Source organism: Corapipo altera, unplaced genomic scaffold, assembly GCF_003945725.1.
Source record: "Corapipo altera isolate COAL_440 unplaced genomic scaffold, ASM394572v1 267, whole genome shotgun sequence".
NCBI classification, from domain to species: Eukaryota; Metazoa; Chordata; class Aves; order Passeriformes; family Pipridae; genus Corapipo; species Corapipo altera.
In genome coordinates this window covers 1405488-1426935 of record NW_020884970.1, presented here as the reverse complement: position 1 = coordinate 1426935, position 21448 = coordinate 1405488, and the positions used below count along the sequence as shown (strand labels likewise).

The window sequence follows — 21448 nt, the reverse complement described above, 5'->3', positions numbered from 1 at the left end:
CTATGATTCACTCTGGGAAAAATGGATACACTTTCTTCTGGGAGAGGTGGATGGCAAAACCACCTTGTGATGACCCATCTGGGGTGCATAAGTGAGAGGCTGAACAGGGTCGTGAGGAGGGTTGGAAGCTCTTTACATACACCTGTCCTCTGTGCCTGGGCACTGGCAGCACCAGCGAGGGCATGGATCAAGGTTTGAGGGTGGGAATATGTTCACTGACAGTGTTGGCATCAGCCCAGTGATGAGGGCAGAGCTCTCAGACACCAGGTATCTCCCTTGAAATCCTAATGAATCAGCGAATTACTGCTGCAGTTGCTGTTATTAATGAAACATCAACAACTAGGTGTCATTAGATAAGGTCTGAAAACCATGGTGTGTTACACCTTGACATGAAAACTCCAACTATTTACAGTATATTTAAGATTCCAACATGGGGCCTAATGCAATTAGTCAAAATCATTTTGAAAATAACCAGGAATCCCTGAGGTGCCACAACAAACAAAAAGGAATCTAAGTAAAGTTAAAAAGATGCTATTAATGAGCCTACTGTGATGGAATGAAATAGAAGCTGTTACTCCTTGCTAAGTAAATGAAACCAAAGATACATTACTGATCCCTGCTATTAATTCCAGTGTCTTAATTCCTAATGGAAGTTTTCTGATTTCCTTTCCCAAAAATATATTTTCCCCCAGAAATTTGACAGACATCCTGAACAAAGTGCCAGTTTGCTTCAAACAGCTCTGTGCTTGGTTCCAGGTTACTCCATAATTCAGTCAGAGCTCATATATATTCCACTACCGTGTTTTTTTCCTAAGTTTTGAGAAACAAGGACTGTAATTTTGCTTTATAAAATTGGGTAACTGAAAATTTCATATATTTTAAGTAGCTATTGAGGAGGGTAATTAGAGAAAACAGTGTATGCTGCAGACATTTGAGAGAAGTCTAATGGATCAATTTATAGGAAACATGATTAAGGTAATTAAATACTTTACAACATGTACTGCATTTGAGATTCTTAGTGTCTTTTTAAGCTTTCTATGCTTAGTGCGAATGTTTTGGGATTTTGTTTTGCTTTGTTTGGGGTCTGTTGGTTTGTTTTTGTTTGGTTGCTGTTTTTGTTCTCCAGGTCTCTGCCTCAAGATGAACAGTTTCATCTTATTTGATTGTCTTTTCAGATTTTCACCTCTGAAAATGGTAACAATTTTCATCAGGGAGGTAACGGGAAAATGCATTATTTTTCAACATTAAAAGAAAAATAAAGCTTTGTTTCACCACTAACAGGTTCTTACAGTCTCTGTAGGGGTGTGGAATTTGGCAGGAGTCTTGCTGGTTTCAAATATGTAGCTTTTACCTGAAATTCCACAGAAAATTAATTATGTTCAGACAATTTCTTAGCTCCCCATGAGCAGAAGGAATCTACCAGGTGCTCCATTTCCACTGAGTCAGTAAATCCCCACAATCCCCTCATTGAATCAGTGAGGTCTCAGGTGCCCTTTTCACATAATTCCTACTAGTAAATTCCTAGTAAACCGGAAAGGACTATTTTTCCAGTGGCTTGTCCAATAGTTTGATGGTACTCAGCTCTTAGAAAAAGGAGGAAAAGACATGAGTGGGAAAAACAGAACTGCAAAAGAATTGGTTAAAAAATAGGAAAAAAGGTAGAGCAAAGGCTGAGAGAAAGGAGAGAGTGTAAGGGGGTAGAAATAATTTAGATACTGGGGTAGGAAAATCCTATAATCTGAGAAGGTTTTGGGACATCACCTACCTGGCACTGGATAGAGGTGTCCTCAACTACCATTCCTTTGCCACCAGAGGAATGGATGTCAGATCCAGCCCATGGACATGTATCAGTAGGTCTCTAGTTGTGCTGGGAGCTCAAATATGCTTTAAGATCTTTTCTGTAATCAGATGGCTTTGCAATTTCTTCCACAAGATCCCTGCTACAACAGAAACTAATTGGAATTTGCCTTTGCATTTACCAGGCTGCTAAAAACTCTGGAAAACCAAAGTGTCAGTGTCTCAGGCTCACTGTGACAGAACAGTGTTGTGTATTTATAAGTGTGACATTAATGACACCCTCCCCACTACTCTCCTCCCCCATGCCCACAAGTGATCTGGGAAGGTTAAGTCAGGAATAGCTCTGGGAAGCTGCTGAGTGGAAATGAATGGAGTAGGAATCCACACAAGTCTATTCAGTGAGAAGGAACCAGGTAGGTGAGTCTTTGCCTCCTCCTTGCTTGCCAGAGCAACCCTTCACAGTATGCGACTGGTCACGCCTTTAGTTACAGAAACACTTGGGTCTGCCAGCACACAAGAAGATATAAAAAAATCCCAAATATCCCCCTAATCCACATCCTGTATCCCACACTATTTTTCTCTTTCTTTGGCTCTGCACTGTTCAACTTGTCCTAAAACTCTGCCTGTTCATTGATCTGCTTTTTTTGACCTGGGAACAATGTCCATGTCGTCAATTCTGGCTCAGGATAAAGTTTCTCCCCACTTCAGTCTGCCAGGAAACACCCTTAGGCCACAGATTCATGTGTGGTGCAATCTTTTCTCAGTAACTACCTCCTCTGGAGTGTTATCTGTCTTCCAGTAGAATGAACTATGTTTCCTGGGAGGCTGTAGATCTTCCAACAGAGTCAACTGCCTCTCAGAGTGGCTTTCTGTCTTCTAGCAGGGCGTGTGGGACAGGTTTGGTACTGAGATGGAATGGTGAGCACAAGGTTGAAAGGGAAGAGAGGATGCAGTGGGAAGACACATCGCTTTGTTTTCATATTAGCCACCACCCACAACTTCTTTTTTTTTGTTTCTCTTCTTTTTTTTTTCCTCACCAATGTTTGTGTTCACAAAGTTTGCAGCAAAGCAGGAAAACTTTTAAAATGTAACTCACTCATTTCAGAGAAGCTGCAGCTTCTTGCCTTTCTCATTTCATGATGCCTTTGGGGAGAAGGCTGGTTTGAGAGCTCTGGTCTCACACTGAGTAATGAACTGAACTTGTAATTTCAACTGTCAGCGGGAACCTGCTCTGACTCCCATTGATCCCTGGATCCAAAGATGCCATTGAATAGCCTGCCTCCCTCTGCACCCTTTTTGTCATTTCCCATGAAGATCTCCTCCTGGGCATGTGCTGATCCTTTTTCAATCACAAGTCCTCCCCAGTTTCACTGGTTCTTCACATACAAACATCAGGGATGTGCAAATGATCTCATACCCTGATATTTTTCCCTTAATCTGCTCTTTTGCTTTTCTCATGCAAGAAGTTCAACAGCTTTGGAGCCTGTCATCCCAGAACCTGTTCCCAGTGAAGAATCAGTGATTAAAGCTTGATGCCATGGATCTATTTTTATGAAATACCTCCTTTAAATCCTCCTATTATTGTAGGAAAAACCTCCATTCCAAAGCCATTAACCTGATCATCAGGAAGGGAATATTCAGGGACAAACACTCACAAACAAGCTGTTCCTGAAATGGCTCTCCAATTTATCATCCCTGTCTCTGACTGGGAGCCTGTATTGACTGGGTATAATCTGACAAGGTAACAAAGCTACTGAAATAATGCAAGTACAGAAACATGAATCCATGTATTATGCTGTCCAACCACATTTCTGTTTGTGTGACAAAATCCAAGATGTAGATTGGCTTTTTGCCACTTTCTACTCCCTGTAAAATTACCTCATGGGCTGTGGGCAAGTAGATGCTTCAAGAGTCTCCAAATACCAGAATAAAGGGAGCAGAGACCAATGATTTTAGAAAGAATTGTGTGTAAGAAAAGGTCCAGAGTAGAGCAACAAGATGATAAAACCTCAGAAACAACTTGGATCTGAGGAATAATTGAGCAGATTAGGTGTCTTTAACCTGGATAATAAGTGAGTGAAAGGAAAGGTGGTATAAGACTGCATACATATGAATGGTACACAAAGGTTTTGGTAAGGATGAGGGTGCAGACTAAAGGTTGCTCTGTTTCTCCAGGCCAGGGAAAAAGTGAGTCCTGTGAAAGAATACCCTTGGTTTGCCTGATCCAGGTCTGTGATACAGGCAGAACTGAAAACAAGTCATAATACCTGTGAAAGAGGTTTCATTATATAGTGACTAGTTCTTATTGATTTCATAACCAGATGGAGGAGACATTTACTGAAATGTAGATATTTCCAGTGTAGGTGGTTATATCTGAACTATGTCCTTCCAAAGCTGTCTAAAAAGTTAATGGAGAGTGAGTCAACCAAGTGAAGTCTAAGACATGTTTCATCTCATCTTAAAATAGATATATGAAATAGATCAGATTAGAACTCTCAACAGGCCTGTTTTGTTCCATGGGCTGTAGAAGAGAGACTAAGATTCAGGTGTAGAAATTTGCACAATTATTAAGAGCAGTGAGATCAAATTTTCCATTGTGTCTGACAGCTCTGGGGGTTGATTTCTGTGGCTTTCATGGGCTGCTGGACTTCAGCTGTCCTAGAATAGAAGAGGAGTTGTGGAGACACCAAAACTTGAGATATTCCCTTCACTCTGAGATGTCCAGTTCAATGTGGAGATGGTGGACAGTGAGTGCTGCTGCATGGCTACTGCACCAAAAATGGACTGTAGACTATGATGGACTGATCCAGGACTGATACTGTCCTGGCTGAGCCTGGGTAAAAGGTTGTATCCCTCCTTCTATACTACTTTCTTAACATCATGTCCTTCTTAATGTCCTTCTCTGCAAGGATTTATTGCACCTTCAGCCCTGCCTGTGAAACTTCCCATGGAGTCACTCTCTGACCAGTTCTGTCAAAAAGGCCCAGCTCAGAAACCCCAGTAATTAAAATTATTGAATCAGAGAACCATTTACATTGGAAAAGATCTTTAAGATCATTGAGTCCAAACATCAACCCAGCACTGCCAGGTCCATCACTAACCTATGTCCCTAAGCACCACATCCATATATTTTTTGAACACTTCCAGGGACAGTGATCCATCACTTCCCTGGGCATGTTCCAATTCTTGGTCACCCTTTCAAGAAGGAAATTTTTTCTAATATCTAATCTAACTGTGCATTGAGGCTCAGTTGGCTGGAGTGAAACTGATAACCACTTATCCAGGTTCAGATGCAGCATGGCAGCATCTCTGATTTTCGAGCAACTTGTCTGTATTTTGTGTTTTTTAATGTATGTGTGAGCACAGCTGAAAAAATTAGTTAAAAGCAGTATCAGCACCAGAGGGAAGTGACCATCTGCTGTCTTGAGAGAGAAATCTGTCTTGAAAAAGATTATAGAAACTGTTTTTCCTTCTTCATATGTGTGCTGGACAACCTGAAAACCACAAAAACCAAATGTGGTTCTTGAGTACATAATCCTGGTAGGTAAGAAATGTATTGTACAAAGTTATATTGTGAGGGCTTGTGAGAAAGACTGAGATTTTTTACCAGGCCTTAGGCAGCAGAGCAGGGGACAATAGTTTTAAACTGAAAGAGGGTAGAATTAAATTGGAGATGAATAAGAATTTTTTAGGTTGAGAGTGATAAGGTCCTAGAACACCAGAGAAGTTGTGGCTACCACATCCCTGCAAGTGTTCAAGGCCAGGTTGGATGGGAATCTGAGCAACCTGGTCTAGTGGAGGGTGTCCCTGCCCATGGCAGGGGGTGGAATGAGATGATCTGTAAGGTCCGTTCCAACCAAACCATTCTGTGATCCCATAACTCTACCCTTAAATACCTTGGCATTGGCAAAGTCTGTGATACTGGGATTCTCCCAAAGAGACAACAAATTTGCTAAAGAGAGGGTATGTAAGATACTGAATAGTAACTGTGAAATGTCAGCAGAGTTGCTGTGTCTAATATCAGGACAGTTGAGCTTTACAGCAGGACCCAGTTCTGAGAAATGATTTCTGTTTTGTTTTAGGGCTTTCCAAATAGGATTGAGTTGATTCAGTTCCTGAACAGGCCAGGACCTTAACAAACAGGAACTAATAAAATCCCAACCTTTCTGTTCCAGAGAAGACCTACTCTATTTTTGGTGAACATACCTGTTAATAATTTCTTATCATTTCATAGACTCACAGAATGGTTTGGGTTGGAAGGGACATTAAAGACCATCCAGTTCCACCCTCCTGCCATGGGTAGGGACACCTTCCACTAGCCCAGGTTGCTCAGAGCCCCATTCAACCTGGCCTTGAACACTTCCAGGGATGGAGCAGCCATAACTTCTCTGGGCAACCCGTTCCAGTGCCTCACCACCTTCACAGTAAAGAATTTCTTCCTAATATCTCACCTAAACTTGTCCTCCTTAATCTTAAAGCCACTGTTCTTATCTGTTAGTCTATGACCAGTGAAGAGGAACAGATGATAAATATCTAAATTTTAATTCATTTAATAGACATCATTATGTGTTCGTTTCAGTGAACCAAGTACTCAAGTTCCTCAGTATCTGAAAGCTCTCCCACCCTGCGTTGGAACATTTTGAGAATGCAAATATTGCAGCATTAGGGATCAATGACGTACTGCACTGACTGTTCCCTGTAAGACATTCTAATGATGGATCCCCAGCAGGTTCTTCATTTAATTCATCCTGTTCTGAGGAGGAGGAATCATATACTCTGAGACACTTTTAAAAATAAACTTCCAATATGCTGAAGCCTTAGTGCCTTTCCAAACTTTGAAATTAGGAAAGCTCTGTGCGAAATAGTGGCGCTCATATCTGCTCTAAAAACCTTCTCGCTCCTCAAATTAGTCAATAATTGCAAAGCATCACATAAAATCACTACCTGCTCTTTATGACACAGCTTCAAAACAAAGCCTTCAAACCTGCCAATTTGTGTTAATGGATGACAAATGGAACCACTGGGGCAGACTTGGAGCTGGTGGAGGTTTCAGTCGTGCTCTACTGATTTACACCTACTGAAGTTCTCTTCTCTGTACCACAGATGGGGTCCAAACTTTTCTGAACATGTCTGGTCTCTCTGCATTACTATTAACACCTTCCCACACTCCAGAGTGGGTGTTTGAACCCCAAAGTGGATCTCTGTGCTTTATTACCCCTAATAGATGGAAGTAGGTGACTGTGGTATTTGTTCCTGACAGTCTCCAGAGAATACATAAAAACCAGCACCTCTGGTGTTTTGGGATATTCATTCTCAGCATGCCACAATCACAGAATTGGGGATTTGTTTTTTTTCTATTCTATTTTTTACTTGTCTCTTTAGTTTTCTTTCCCCTGTGCCACTTTCCTTCGATGTGGGGAGTTTTCCCATCCAGAGAAAGGAATTTAATCTCTCATTACAAGATGTGATCCAGATTGTGTTGGATTTCAGCATAAATTTTCAGCTGGGTTTGGTCTCTGCATAGATTTCTAGAAGAAGGTGATAAGAATAGTTTAAGACCATATGTTGCTACAAACCAGAAGAATTAGACCCAGCCCAGGACACAACTGTGCTCACAGGATGTCGGTTTAAAATAAAACCTCAGATATAGCCCAATCTTCCATACAATTTACATATGAAGGACAAATTAACAACACAAGCAACATGGTTCCAAAGAGTTTGATTTATGTCTAGAATCACCTTTAAATAACTCAGGGACAAGCTGCAACTACTGATGAGCATCCCTTGAGAAGACCAGAATTTTAATTGTTGATTGTTAACCATAACTGGGCTAATGGTCACTACATGGGGAGCAGATCTCTTGAGGAAAGAGGAATACTGGAAAATTCAGGCTCGTGATACCTGCATGTATTGGAATGATGTGTTCAGAAGCTGTTGCATTTACTGAGAGTTTCATCTTCCTGAAGCAAAACAATTTTTGGCCTGGAATCTGTGGAGTGCTTTGCTAAAGAAAACACTCATTGGAGTCTGGTTTCTGCTGTGTGAGGGGGACATTTTAGAGTTAAGGGACCATCTTAGTGTCATTCCTTCAGGTTTCCCCTCTGTCCCAGTTTAACTCCAGCAGTTTATCCTGCTTGTGCAATATATGTTTAACTAAACAGGTGTCTGACCAAAATAATCCCTAAAAAATAATTATGAACCACTCTGTAGATCTTAATAGACTTCGTGCCACTTTATTTTAGCAGTGAATAAATGTGTATGCAAATTGTTATTATTAACAACCAAACTCAAATCTAGCATCTTTTAATTAAGTATTAAAAAGCCTAAAAATGTTTTTGGCTAATCCTTCTGTATTTCTTCTCTTTGATTTAGAGTTTATGATTCAATCAGGCATAAAACCCTTCTCATGTGTCTTGTTCTTGTTCTGCTCTTACAGAATCCTGGAATCATCAGTGTTGGAAAAGAGATCATGAGACCAACCATTAATGCAACACTGCCTGGTCCACCACTAAACCATGTCCCAAAGTGCCACATTTACATTACTTTTAAATCCCTCCAGGGATGATGACTCCACCACTTCCCTGGGCAGCCTATTCCAATGCCTGACCACACTTTTGGTGGTGGAGAAATTTTTCCCAATATCCAATCTAGACCCCCCTTGGAAGGGAGGAATCCATGTTCTTCCTCTTCTTACCCCCATTTAAAAGGTCTGGAAATAGTGAAGTTGCCTAGAAAATTCAGTATTATTTCACACATTACCCTCTGTAGAGCTGAATCCATTTCTTTTTCTGTGACTGTATCATTAACAGTAAAATATTTTGTATTTCTCTCTGTGTATATACAATATAGATATATTCCCCAGCTCTCTGTAGAGTTACAAAAAACCTCCGCTTGCCCCTTGTGACCTTGTCACTACAAATTGCTTTTAGATTCTGTGCCATTTGAACAAACACAGCAATTCACTTTCATGTTCCTGCAACTGCTAAGAAATAAAAAAAAAAAAAAAAACCCAAACCAAACCAACCAAACAAACAAAAAACACAAGAAAAATGGAAAAAAAAAGGTGCTGGAGTATGCAGTGCATGTCCAGGCTCATTCTCACTTTGACACACATTTTCCTTACCTCTGTTTGAGGCTGAAGTTCAGGGAATTCATGCTTCTGACATGCAATGGTTTCTGTTCATTCACGCTTGGAAACATCTGTTCTGCTTGGACTCAAAGGATGAGCTGAGCTGTGCTTGGAGGAGAACAGGGATGGTTTTGCTTCTGAGTGAATTTATTTAGTTGAACTGGTAAATGAAAGGGCACTGGACTGAGCAGTTACAACACCAGACTGAAAGCAAGGCCTCTAGGGTTTCAGCTTTATGTGTAGCCACCCCCTTGGACATATTTGTAATATTATATTAGGAAATTAGGAATTAATAATATAATATTATGAAGTATTAAGGAACAGGTTGCCAATAGAAGCCGTAGCTGCCCCATCCCTGGAAGTGTTCAAGGCCAGGTTGGGCAGGACCTGAAGCAATCTGGTCTAGTGGAAGGTGTCCCTGCCCATGGCAGGGGGTCAGAACCAGATGAACTTAAAGGTCTCCTCCAACGCAAACCATTCTGTGATTCTAAGACAGAGAGGATGGACCCAGACTTCTCAGGGCTGTTCTGAGAAAGAACCAGAGATAAGGAACACAAGTGGTCACAGGAGAAATTTCTGTTTGATATAAGGGAAAAATTCTGCACAAAACACATAGTCAAGTGTTGGAACAGGGACCCAGAAGGCTGGGATGCCATTTTCCTTGGAGACTTTCAAAACCGAGCTCACGAGGACCTGAATGATCTGACGTATGAATTTAACCAGGCTTTCAGTAGAGGGTTGGTTCAGTCATGTCCAGAAGTCTGTGCAACTGGAATTATTTTAGAATTCTGTATATTAGAAATTTATACCTTTGCTTAAAAGCACTGCCTGTTGGGCAAAGTGGACTTCTTGATCAGCCTAAAACACTGTGTTCAAAAAGATTTTACTAAGAACTCATTCTGGAATTAGACCTTCATAGCCCGTGACATCAAGAGTTCTGACAGGCACACATTGCTTAATTTAGGGAAGAGATATTTGGAGCTTTACACACAAAGTTATAAAGATGCATAGTTGTCATAATATCCAAACTTTTGGATACAGTTGCCAGATACTTTATGTGTTTGCTTATAATGCTGAAATACATAGTCCATGTGAAAATGAAATTATCACTTGTGTCAGAAAAATTTTTGTTTGGTTGGTTGGTTTATTGTTTGTTTGTGGGTTTTTTGTTTGTTTGTTTTCTTTTTTTATGATTGTTTTTGGTTTTTTGTTTGTTTGTGGTTTTTAAATTTTATTTTATTTTACATTATAAAAGCTTAGGTGAAAGTGAGGAAAGAAAAGCTTGGGATTGCAAAAAAACCCAAAAAAACAAAAGACAATTCTCATACTCTTACTGTTCCCATATCTGGAAAAAACAGGGCAACTATGGAGAAAGTGGACATGGACAAGTGTTTCTAGCAGTGGAGTTGTGTCAGGGATGTGACTTCACAGCTCTCCTCTACATTGCCTTGGATTTCTTTTTACTTTTCCCTACATTTTTAAGACTGTCTCTTCACTAGTTGAAAAACTGCAGTTTAGAAGCCCTAATATTGTCAGGGTCTGTTTGAACTGGCTTTAATTAAAGCATTAATTAGTCTGCTAGAGAGAAACAACTTAATAGCAGAAACTTAATAGCCATATGGGTGTCTGTCCAGACTTCCCTGCTCTGCATGGACACTCTAGACTGGAACCCCTTTGGGGGGCAATGCTTTTCTTCTCTGTCTAGTGCTGACAAACCATTGTTTCCTCATCTAGAAAAAAACCCTTGTTTTTCTGGCTACATCAGTTTCCCTTTTCCTGTTTTTCTGGCCAGATTTTTTCTTCTAGGCTCAAAGAGATGAACATCAGGTAGTGAGTCTTTCCATTTTCCTATCACAACTTAAAATATTCCTGGTCTCCTCCTGCGATTATACCTTCCTGCCTCAAGCTACATTCCCAAATTTTTTTTTAAATTTCTGACCTTTTAGCACTCAGGGGTTGCTTAAAAGGGTGAACTTCAACTCATATTTTTTGACTGAGAGGTACAGTGCCAGGTGCTTGAGTGATGCAGTGCCAGTGCAGATGCACCCAAGAGCATCTTGTGGCTCATATCAATATTCTGTCTAATCCCATATTCTCTGTGACAGGGGCAATAGAAAATGATATTTAGGAAAAGCGAACATGTCTGGCTACTTTTTGTCATTCATTCCCCTTGAATTCTCTGAACATGATGTATTAAGGATGCTGGAGGGTCTGCCTAATCTTTTTAGTATCTATTTATGGACCTGCTGTCCCTCAATTTATTTAATTTCAGTTTGAACTTCCAATCCTGTCTGCCTCTATTCTGTGGCAACAAACTACAGAATTTCACTATCCATTGTATAAAAAAGTACTTTGTTTTACCAAGTTTACCTTGTTTTATTGAGTGTCCCCAGCTCTAACGCTGTGGGATTTGTCACATTCAGCTTATCCACCATCTTCACAGCGTTGTAATGTCTCCCTCATTTCCCTTATCTGCCTTGTCTTTCATAAAGTGAAGGATTCCAGGCTTTATAGTTTCTCTTTTTAAGGCATCTCTCTCTGTAAGGCTTCATTCCCTTTATCATTTCATCTACCATTCTCTGTGCTTGCCTCAGCTTCACTGAGATACTCAGATAAGAATCAGAGATTGACAGAAGAAAGAGAGGGAGAGAGTGCTCCAGGGAACAGATGGGAGATTCCCCAATATTGAAGACATCCCGATGCAGGTTGTCCCCCTGCAGCCCATGGAGAACCATGGTGTAGGAAATATCTGCTCTGCAATTCTTGGGCACCCCATGGAGGTGGATGTGCCCCGGTGGAAGCTGCAGTCCATGGAGAGCACACAAAGGCTCCTGTCAGTGTCTCGCAGAGAGGAGCCCATGTGGAAGCAGGATTTATGGCAGCACCTGTGACCCCGTGGGCAGTTTGTTCCAGAAGGACTGTACCCTATGGAGATTACCCACACTGGGATAGTTCTTGAGGAACTGAGGCTTGTGGGAAGGACCAGAGTTGAAGAAGTTCATGAAGGCCTATATCCCATGGGAGGGACCCCACACAGGAGCAGGGGAAGAGCACGAAGAGGAAAGAACAGTAGATATGAATTGACCACATCCCCCGAGTCACCATTAGTCAGTAAATGAAGAGTCTGGAATGAAGGAGTCAAGTTGACCCTGGGAAGCAGTGGAAATGAGATGAAGGTGGCTTTAGTTTTTCTTTACTCTACTTTTAATCGGCAATAAATGAATCTTTCCCAAAGTCAGACTGCTTTGACCATGGCAGTAACTGGTGAGGGATCTCCCTCTCGTTATTTTGACCAATAAGTTTCTTCATTTATTTCCTCCCTCTGTTCTGTTGAGGAGCTCAAATGAGGGAGAGACTTGCTGGATACCTGGCAGCCAGATAAGGTTAACACATGAACAGTCTTATCCACAGAAATCAGCCTTTCCTTAGGTGTGTCTAATCTTGAAGGTGCTCCCAGAGCAGACCAAAATGTTTTGGAAATCGAGATTATTTGAATTTTCATCCATTTCTTTAATTCCAGTGCCAAACCAACAGGATTCTATGTCCTGAGCACTTGAAGGAGCTGATGATTAAGGATTTAATGAAAATACTGAGGGAAAATCAGACTTTAATGCAGACAAGCAATGGGTAATGTAATGTGTACACCATGCAAATTGAGAGAGGAACTAGCCATGATCAACCAGGAAATGGAGAAAGATCACACTGTGCAAAAACAAGTCAAAACCCATCTTTTATATTCCATTTTTCTCCTGTTTCTTTCTTTCCATCATCTATCCATTGCACGCCCTTCTTTCTTCCAAGGCTTACCACCGTCTCTTATTCAATTTTTTATTGTAGGACAGAAATGTATTTTATTACAACTTGAACTGGTTAAATAGGTCAGAGACATAAATGAAGATATAAATTCTAACACCGACTCACCTTGCAAAAAACAGGTAATTTGCCTCTTATTCCAAAGTACTTAACACCTGAGGATTGTTCTAGCTTAAATTTTTATATTGAAAAGAGACTAAGCTGGTAGCCCTTGATACAAGCTTAATTCAGCTTAATTTAACTAAAACCTGTTAGCTTTTATTAGCATTAACCTTTGACTGTGTTAAGATAATTAATTGAAATATGAATGCATGGATAAATCTCTGTGGAACAATGTTTAAAAAAAATGAAAAGGAGATATTTAACCTTCCCTAGTACACTAAGAAAATGTCCAGATTGTGGTACCCCTAAGTGATCTCTGAATTTCTTAGGAGCAAGGAAATACTTAATGGCTGTTTGTGATGGTAAGTGAAAGAATGACTACTCTGTGCTGGACCAGATACCACACATCAAACTTCTCCTTTCCTGTGAAAATTTCCATGAATCCAAGTAAAGCACAGATTATCTGGCCTCTCAGTTTGAGCTACAGCTCTGTATGAAGGAAAAAGGCACCAAAATAAGTAATTATTTACTAAGACAACTGCTTGGATTAAAAGGTAAACTCTGAAATTTGTTGAAACTATTGTAAAGGACTGGAAAATTTTGCTAAGGAAGGATCTCTCCACGTGTGCCCTCTGCTTATACTCACTTTCTAAAAGTAAGCAGCTAAGTCTGCCTGGAGATTAGATTGGGTACATCCGCAGTCTTCCTAGGAATTCCTGGTATTACTCCAACACTGTGAAACTTTCTGTGCCTTGACTACCCCAGGACCATGTCAGGGGTGGAAGCTCGAGCAGAGAAGAACAGACCCTCCAGACTGTCACACCCATGTGAGAATGGAATTACTCCTCAGTCTCGACTCAGGTGTGAGTATGAAAAGTGCTCAGAACTGTTGAGTCCCAGACAAAGTCCGAGACAACATTTAGAGACAGTTCCCCATTAATTTAAGACTGGGGGGCCTTGTGTGTCACTGCAACAGCTCCATTTTAACCTGCACCCTTGATTTTTCTTCTGGGTTACTAAGAATATTGTATGTGGGACGGGGGGAACTGAAAACCTCCCTGGATTTTACCATCCACCCTAGGGGTGAACAGGCTCCTCACTTCTCCGTGGAGGGTGGAGAGGTGCTATAAAGTCACATCCCTAAGTTTCTGCCTATATTTGCTCTTTAGATACCTGCCTTGCTTTTTGAAATATTTTACAGAGAGTTTATGGAGTGTTATTACTAATATTTTTCTTATCTCTCTGTCTGTAATACCAGCTCCTCTTACAGCCTTGAAAACTGCACACAGTTCCAGGAAAGAAAAATGTTAACCCATAACTTTTAGAAAACACTAAAAAGTGGATGGGGCCTCATTCCTCTCTCTGCATCTCTAAACAAACTGTGTAGCTACAGAAATAGGGGTGCTGGATCTGCTTTTCTGTACTTCCTTTCAAATTCTTTTCTTTTGGACTTGACCTGTTTCTTTCTTTCCTTTTCAATCTCATAACTCCTTTTAATTTTTTTTTTAACTCTCAGATTACATTAATTTGCCTTATAAGCCAATTTAGGTTATTTGTCCCAAAATTGTTGTGTGGAATATAATGACATTTCTGCACACTCTTGGTGTGCATAGAATTTCATTACATGCTTTATACATGCAACATTACAGGTAATTTTGAATCCAAGGCCCAATTCAAACCTTTTTGTCATTTATGATCCCTTTAAAAAGCAATGTGGAGTTTGATTGAAAATGACAAGGACACAAAACTTTAATGAAAGTGCTTTCTTTTTCATTCTTTTAGCCATCAGAAAGTCAGGGTTTAAATAGATTACATCTCCCAGTCTAAAGTTCTGATTTAAGCAGTGGCTTTTTTCCTGCATGTGGTGGCTACTTTTGAGTATTTTCATTGACTGTTTTCTCTCACTGTCCAAACCCCCAGGCTGGTTCTTGGTAGAAACACAAAAACGCCAGATACCTCTTCTTTAAAGGTATTCACAGATAATCAGTGATTCAAATCCAGAGCTGAATCAGATTTAAGGAAAGGCAAGCTTAAAAAGAGACAGGAGTGTCAGACAGATCAATGAAGATCTGGTAGTCGGGGAAAATGAGAATACTATGAAAATCAGAAAAATAGAAAATGTTCAACATGAAACTCTCAGTGGATGGGAAACTGATCCTGGCTATGAAGACATCACACCTGTCCTCAAGGGAAGGATTGTCTCTGGCCCATTCAAGGAATGTGTGCATGACTTCAGAGAAATGTCCTTCTCTGTGGTGGGGCTTAATTTCCTGAATGTGAAGCTGAGATAATAACAATAACATTTCTTGTTTCTCCTAGCCATGTTTGTTTGAGTGTCTTTAATTACAACACATTCAATAACACAAAGTGCCACCGGACTGCAGCTTCTCTGGGAAGGAGCAGGGAGATTCTTCTGTGTTGCAGAGCTGGTAATAATGAGTTATTTTAGTTGAGTTAAAGACACAGTAAACTTGATCTCTGCTTGGAGGACTTTTTACCAAATTCTGTAGTGACAGGACAAGAGGAAATGGTTTTCAGCTGAAAGAAGGCAAGTTTAGATTGGACACAAGAAAGAAATTCATTTTTTGATGAGGATTGGTAAGACACTGAAACAGATTGCCCAGAGATGTTGTGGAAGCCCCATCCCTGGAAGTGTTCAAGGTCAGGCTGGGTGGGAGTTGGAGCAACCTGGTCTAGTAGAAGATGTCCCTGCCCGAGGCAGGGGGGTTGGACTAGATGGTCTTCATGTCCAAAAAAGAGCTTTGAGTCTGGTAAAGGCTTTAGAGAAACAGTATTACAAGGAGCAGCTGAGGGAGCTGGGGGGGCTCTGTCTGCAGAAAAGGAGGCTCAAGGGAGATCTTATTGACCTCCGCAGCTGCCTGAAAGGAGGTTGTAGCCAGGTGGGGATTGGTCTCTTCTCCCAGGTAACAAGTAGTGGGACAAAAGTAGATGGATTTAAGCTGTACCAGGGGAGGTTTAGACTGCATATTAGGAAAGTTTTCTTCACTGAAAGGCACTTTAACTAATTTTAGTTAAACACTAGGACAGCCTGGCCGGTGCAGTGGTGGATCAGTATGTGTATATGTGGCACACAGGAATATGGTTCAGTGGTGCACTGGACAGTGCTGGATTTATGGTTGGACACAATGATCTAAATGTCCAGCTTAAATTATTCTGCAATTCTCTGATTCCATCTTTAATGGTCTCTTCTAACCTAAACCATTCTATGATTCTACAATTCTATGACTTCTTCCTGTTTGTTTTCTAGAAAATTAGAACAAAAATCTCCCATTCTGCTTTACTTGCTGGCCTAAATCTCAGGCTGACATTGAGACAGGATTTCTGCTTCTGTCATTTCAGTCCTTTCTCTCTTTTTAATCTTCAGAAGTTACCACCTCACAGAGCATTTCCTGAATTGTTTCAGCAATGAAAGAGGATTTGGGGGACATGGGAGTGGCCACAAACATGTTTGTGTGACCATGTCCTGCCTCTTTCAAAGTTTTTTGGTTCCTGGCAAGGAAATAGGAGGGATTTTTTTCTATGTGGAAATAGTCAGTGGGGATTATTACTTAGCATTCCCAGAAGTCCCAAACATACACAAAATACACAAAATAGGGACACAGGAAAAATTAAAAATTAAGCAGAAAAGACTTTGGTGATGGTGTTGTGAGACAGAAGCCTGGACAGAAGAAGATAATAATATTTACTGACCCCCAAGGACTATATTTCAATGAATGCAAAGCTCCAAGAGCAAGTTACCAGTAGCAAGACCCACACCAGAGTATATATGGAAAAGCTGTTTCCAAGGGAGCAGTTTTTAAGCTGATTTAAATCTGCATAATTCCAGTGAAATCAAGACAGTGAGAGACTGAGGAGTGAGAGCACAGTCTTAACCTTCTCTAATGAAAAACTAGAACCATTAAGGTTGGAGAAGACCTCTAAGATCATCAAGTCCAACTGTTAACCCAGCACTGCAAAGCTGAAATAAGCTCCTCTGGGTTCCTGCAAAAACTGCAAGTGTTTGGATGCCTCATCCTGTGTTTAAAAACCCTCTAGACCTGCTTTATTTTTCAAAGACAGCACATCCTTCAGGAGCAGAGAAATCAGAATTAGGTGGGGGAGCAGGGGCAGAGCCCTGTGTCTAACAGGCATCTTGAGGTCCACTTGTTGCAATTTCAGAGCATGAAAGAAAGGGAAAGGTCAGCTTAATCCTAAATCTGTGTCCCTGCCTTACAAACAGGCTTTCAGAGAAGGAGAGGAGGGTACAAGTGCTGCTTTCTTCCCCTCCAGTAAAAAATTTTCTGTAGATGAGAGCACAGAGGATGCAGGGCCTCTGTCAGCTCTTCCTCCCTATCAGAATTGTGCTGACAACATTTCACTCTTAAAGATATTGATTAAATCATTTAAGTTTCCCCCGGCTTAACTTTCTTTTAATATCTTTCAGCTTCTGATGCGCTTCCTAACTCCTGAGCTTCAAGGAATAGGTATTGTAGCATCAAATGTAATGTTCAAATATCTGGAACATGGGATTTTCCATACTGGATCAGGCCATGAAGTCACATTAGTCCCCAGCCTGCCTGATGGCATGACCATTATCTCAATGCAGAGCAGGCAGTAACCAGGCAAACAGTCTAAATGCTGAATTTTCTTCTTGCCTGAAAATAGCATGGACTTGCCTCTGGGCTCTGAAAGTGGAAAATATCCAAAATATCAAGTGATATTTTCCTACCACTGCTTTTGAATTTTTGTTATTACGAATCTTCTTGAGTAAAAAATTTACACTTCAGAGTGCAAAATTAAAAGCTTATTAGACTGAATTTTATATATATATATATATATATATATATATATACACATATATAACTCTCATATTGATGTTTCAGTAAGCTCCTATTTCTTTGAGTAATTTTTGTGTTGGCTCCTGAGCTCTAAAGTTTTTAAATTGCCATAAATAAATAATAATACATAGTGTGTGTATGTGTGTATGTTCTTACCACAAAAACTCATGTTATGTTTCCCAGTTTTAAAGCCAGTATGTAGTATCCCAGATAAAATATATCTCTTTACAAAGAGGTAACACAAGACCTTTGCTCTTCCAGTCATGGTTTTTGAGGGATTTAAGCATTTGCTTTTACAAGCTGTGGGGATTGAACAAAAATGCAAGAGGACATTTAAGTGCTCTGTTAGAAGTTGAAATACTGATTTGATGTCTCCAATGTAAGCAGGCTTAACAAGAAAATCAATGAACTTATAAGAGATTAAGACAGTCTAGTGTTTATTTGTCATAACTCTTCTCTTTCTTTCAAAAATTTTTATCAACAAATCAAGCAAAAAAACCACACTCCTTTTCCTGTGATAAATATTCCCAAGGAGAGCAAGTACTGGGAGGAGACAGTGGGAACTAGGTGGATGATCTTTAGCAATTATGATCCAGGAAACTTTCTTGTCTCCACAAAGCCTCAATGTACAAGTCATTCTTGTATAATTTTGTTTGACCCAGACACAGCCCCGTTCTGAGGGTTTCAACAGTCAGCAGTTGTTACCTCAGTGCAGGCACTGACCACGTGCACGTTCTCAGCACCCAGGAAATCTGAAATAAAACACCTTGGTTTGAACCTCAGTGAGAGAGAATCAAACAGAGTGAGTCATGACACTCTTTACATGGAGCAAGGAGTGTGATTTATCAGCTATCCAGGCTCAATTGACATCCAGAAACTTGTTGAGCTGTGGTTACTTGTTTGAAGCATTATTATAATTCAAATCCAAGTGCTCTAGCACTAAAAGAAAAAATGACGTGGATATGAGAAAAATCCTTTTTTTTCCACAATGAAGACCATCGAGCAGAAGAACAAGTTGCTAAAAGAGGTTTTGCAGTCTCCATTGAAGATTTTCGCTGCTCAAAACCCTGAGAAGCCAGTTCAGATCTCATCACTGACGTGGTTTGAGCAGGACCTGTTTGCTTACAGAGGGTTTTTAGTTGTTATTGTTGTTGGGTTTAATCTCAGTGATGCTCTGAGAAAGGTACTAATAGAAATGGTATGAACCTTCAAAGTTAACTAAAGTCAGTAGAGATAAATAAACTTGCATGAATTGAAAGTCTTGCCCCTTAATTTAATTTTCATATGCAATTATGAAGTTTTGTGTATGTATATTGTGTTGCTATATTTTTAATCCTTTCTTTTTTTGAAAAAAAATTGACCTGATGTGTTTTCGTTAAAATGAAATATTCTTTTTCTCTCAATACGAGTTTTTGAAAAGCCTATTGATATTTGAAGTTACTGTCTTTCTTCTCTATTTTTAATTTACTTAATTTAGAAGAATGAATAAAAAAATAGCAAGTTTTAACTCTCTTTCTTGAGAAGAGAATTATAATGCACAGGACATTTATTCAGTCAAATATTGACATCAGCTAAAGCCACAATTAAGAAGAAGTGGCTACACATGTTTTGGAAATTTCTTCCCTGATGGATTTTACCTTTGTCGCAATTTTGTTTAAATCACACGAAATAATTCTGGACTGTTTAAAACATCAACAGGCAGAGAGGTTGGTATTAATGGTATATGATGGTGCAGCACTTAAAGTCCCTTGCTGCACAAATGGGATAGAATTGTTGAATTGCCTGTATTTTGCCAGGTTCTGCTCTAATCCCTCCTAATATGAACCAGATATTGCCCTGTTAGGTTTGAATCCAGCCCTCCTCTTCCCTTCCAGAAGAGGCTTATACAATTCCTCTTTGCTTAAAAACTATCCTGATTTTGAACCCACAATTAAAACCCCAGCACTTCATGCTCAAAAGCTGAAGAGTGGATTCCACCATTCTTCTTTTCTATACCCATGATGACTTTTCAATTAAATCCTGCCCAAATTCTTCTGGTCAAAAGCGTGTGGACAGTCTAAGTCTGATCAGCTGTCACCTCCTCTGCAAAGCTCTCCAACAGCCTCCTCTCTTCCTATCTCTCTCCCATTCATTGCATTCCTGTCCCTTTCAGGATAAGTTCTGTGATCCTATGGGACAATTTTATTCACTGCAATCCACTGGCATTAAGTACCCTGAGGCTTAAGCTTTAAAATAAAATATGTATATTCAAGCTGCACACTGGGAACAGCTTAGATCAGTCCAGACTGATCAAGTTCCATTGCTGATGATTTTATCTGAGAAAATTAAATTTTATTTCTTTTGAATGTTACAATATGATGCACTGAATATCTTCACACCTTTATTATTTCCTTGATCCACAAGTCATGACATATTTTTTTGTTCCTACTATTACTACTCCCACTTGCTTGGAGAAGTAACATCTTTTCTCCATGCAGTTTCTCCAGGCAGCGTCAAGAATGATGCCTGGAGTTGTTTCTCTCCCTGAATCCTTTTCTTTTTCAAACTCATCAAGTTTCATGCACTGAACATGAGATTTGCTCCCCTGTGCACCTCTTACAGACAGACTCTGCCCTTCTTCTGTTCCATGATCCTGAGGATAGTGTCATGTAGTATCTGGGATCATTTTTGATTATAAGAGTCTCACTTTCCAATCTGTTCCATGTCTTTAGGAGTATGAAGGTCTTTGAACACTCTGCCTTCCCCAAGATGTCCAAAAGAAAGGAACCCTTATTTTGATGAGTAGTTGTTTGACAATGTCAGACTGGTTTATTTGGCAAAATCCAGTAGTGATAATGGATTGATTCATTTCCATTCTCCCATCTGCACCAAAAATACCAGTACCCAGGCAGGAGCTGGGATATATTATTACGTGAAGCTCATGGGACTCCTTCAGTATGAAAATTGCAATACAAATATATTATTTCCTATCTCAAAATACACCTAAATAGTCCCACACTCATCACTACAATATATGAACACCTCTGGGATGATATAATAATGTAATAGATCTAAAAAAGGCAGTGTAATTATACCTCTGCTGCAATATTTCGCACATACAGACTACTCATAATGAATACTCTTTTACTTACTTTTGAAAGGATCTGTTTTCTTCAGTGAGAGATGGTGGGATAATTTATAGACAGGAGAGCTTTTTGATTGGGGAAATTATTAGACTTTAAATGACGAGCACAGTGTTTACACTTGAGCAATCAATTGGCTCCTTGCACCTTATTACAATTCCTTAACAATCAATGGAACCATAAAGTCATAGAGATGTAGAATATCCTGAGCTGGAAGGGACCCACAAGAATAATCCAAGTCCAGCTGCTTGCCCGGCACAGGACAAGTTCAAGAGTTCCATCATGTGCCTAAATAACCTGAATAACCAGTTCAGACTGGTTTCTGATTGAACAGAACAACTTTAGTACCTTTCTGAAGTTGGACTGTCGTGCATTTTGGATTTTCCCTTCAGCACTGCACGTGAAGCCCCAAGACTGTACAAATTCCACGTGGCCTGAAGGCACAGTTTTATATTGTATATCTCCTTATATATAAATATTTACACATACATGTTTTAGTCACTAATTGTAACAAAAAGGTGATAGTACAGCACACACACCAGTCTGGCACTGCAGTGCTAAAGGGAGCACAACAAAACTTGTGCACCTTAAGCAGAAGAAACAAAAGAGTGTCCGAATTCCTTAGTATATAAATATGTGCCTGTTGC

General features: G+C 40.0%; 1 long non-coding RNA gene across 2 annotated transcripts; it reads right to left on the bottom strand.

Moving 5' to 3' along the window:
• Positions 1-5047: 5047 nt before the first annotated feature.
• Positions 5048-20953, bottom strand: LOC113957535. 2 transcript variants are annotated; one of them, XR_003531201.1, is made up of 3 exons: positions 20811-20953; positions 7168-7325; positions 5048-5291 (listed from the first exon to the last, which is right to left on the bottom strand). It is a non-coding gene; the product is annotated as an uncharacterized LOC113957535 (long non-coding RNA). The 2 variants fall into 2 exon arrangements; XR_003531202.1 differs by having other exon boundaries at positions 7200-7325.
• Positions 20954-21448: the final 495 nt, after the last annotated feature.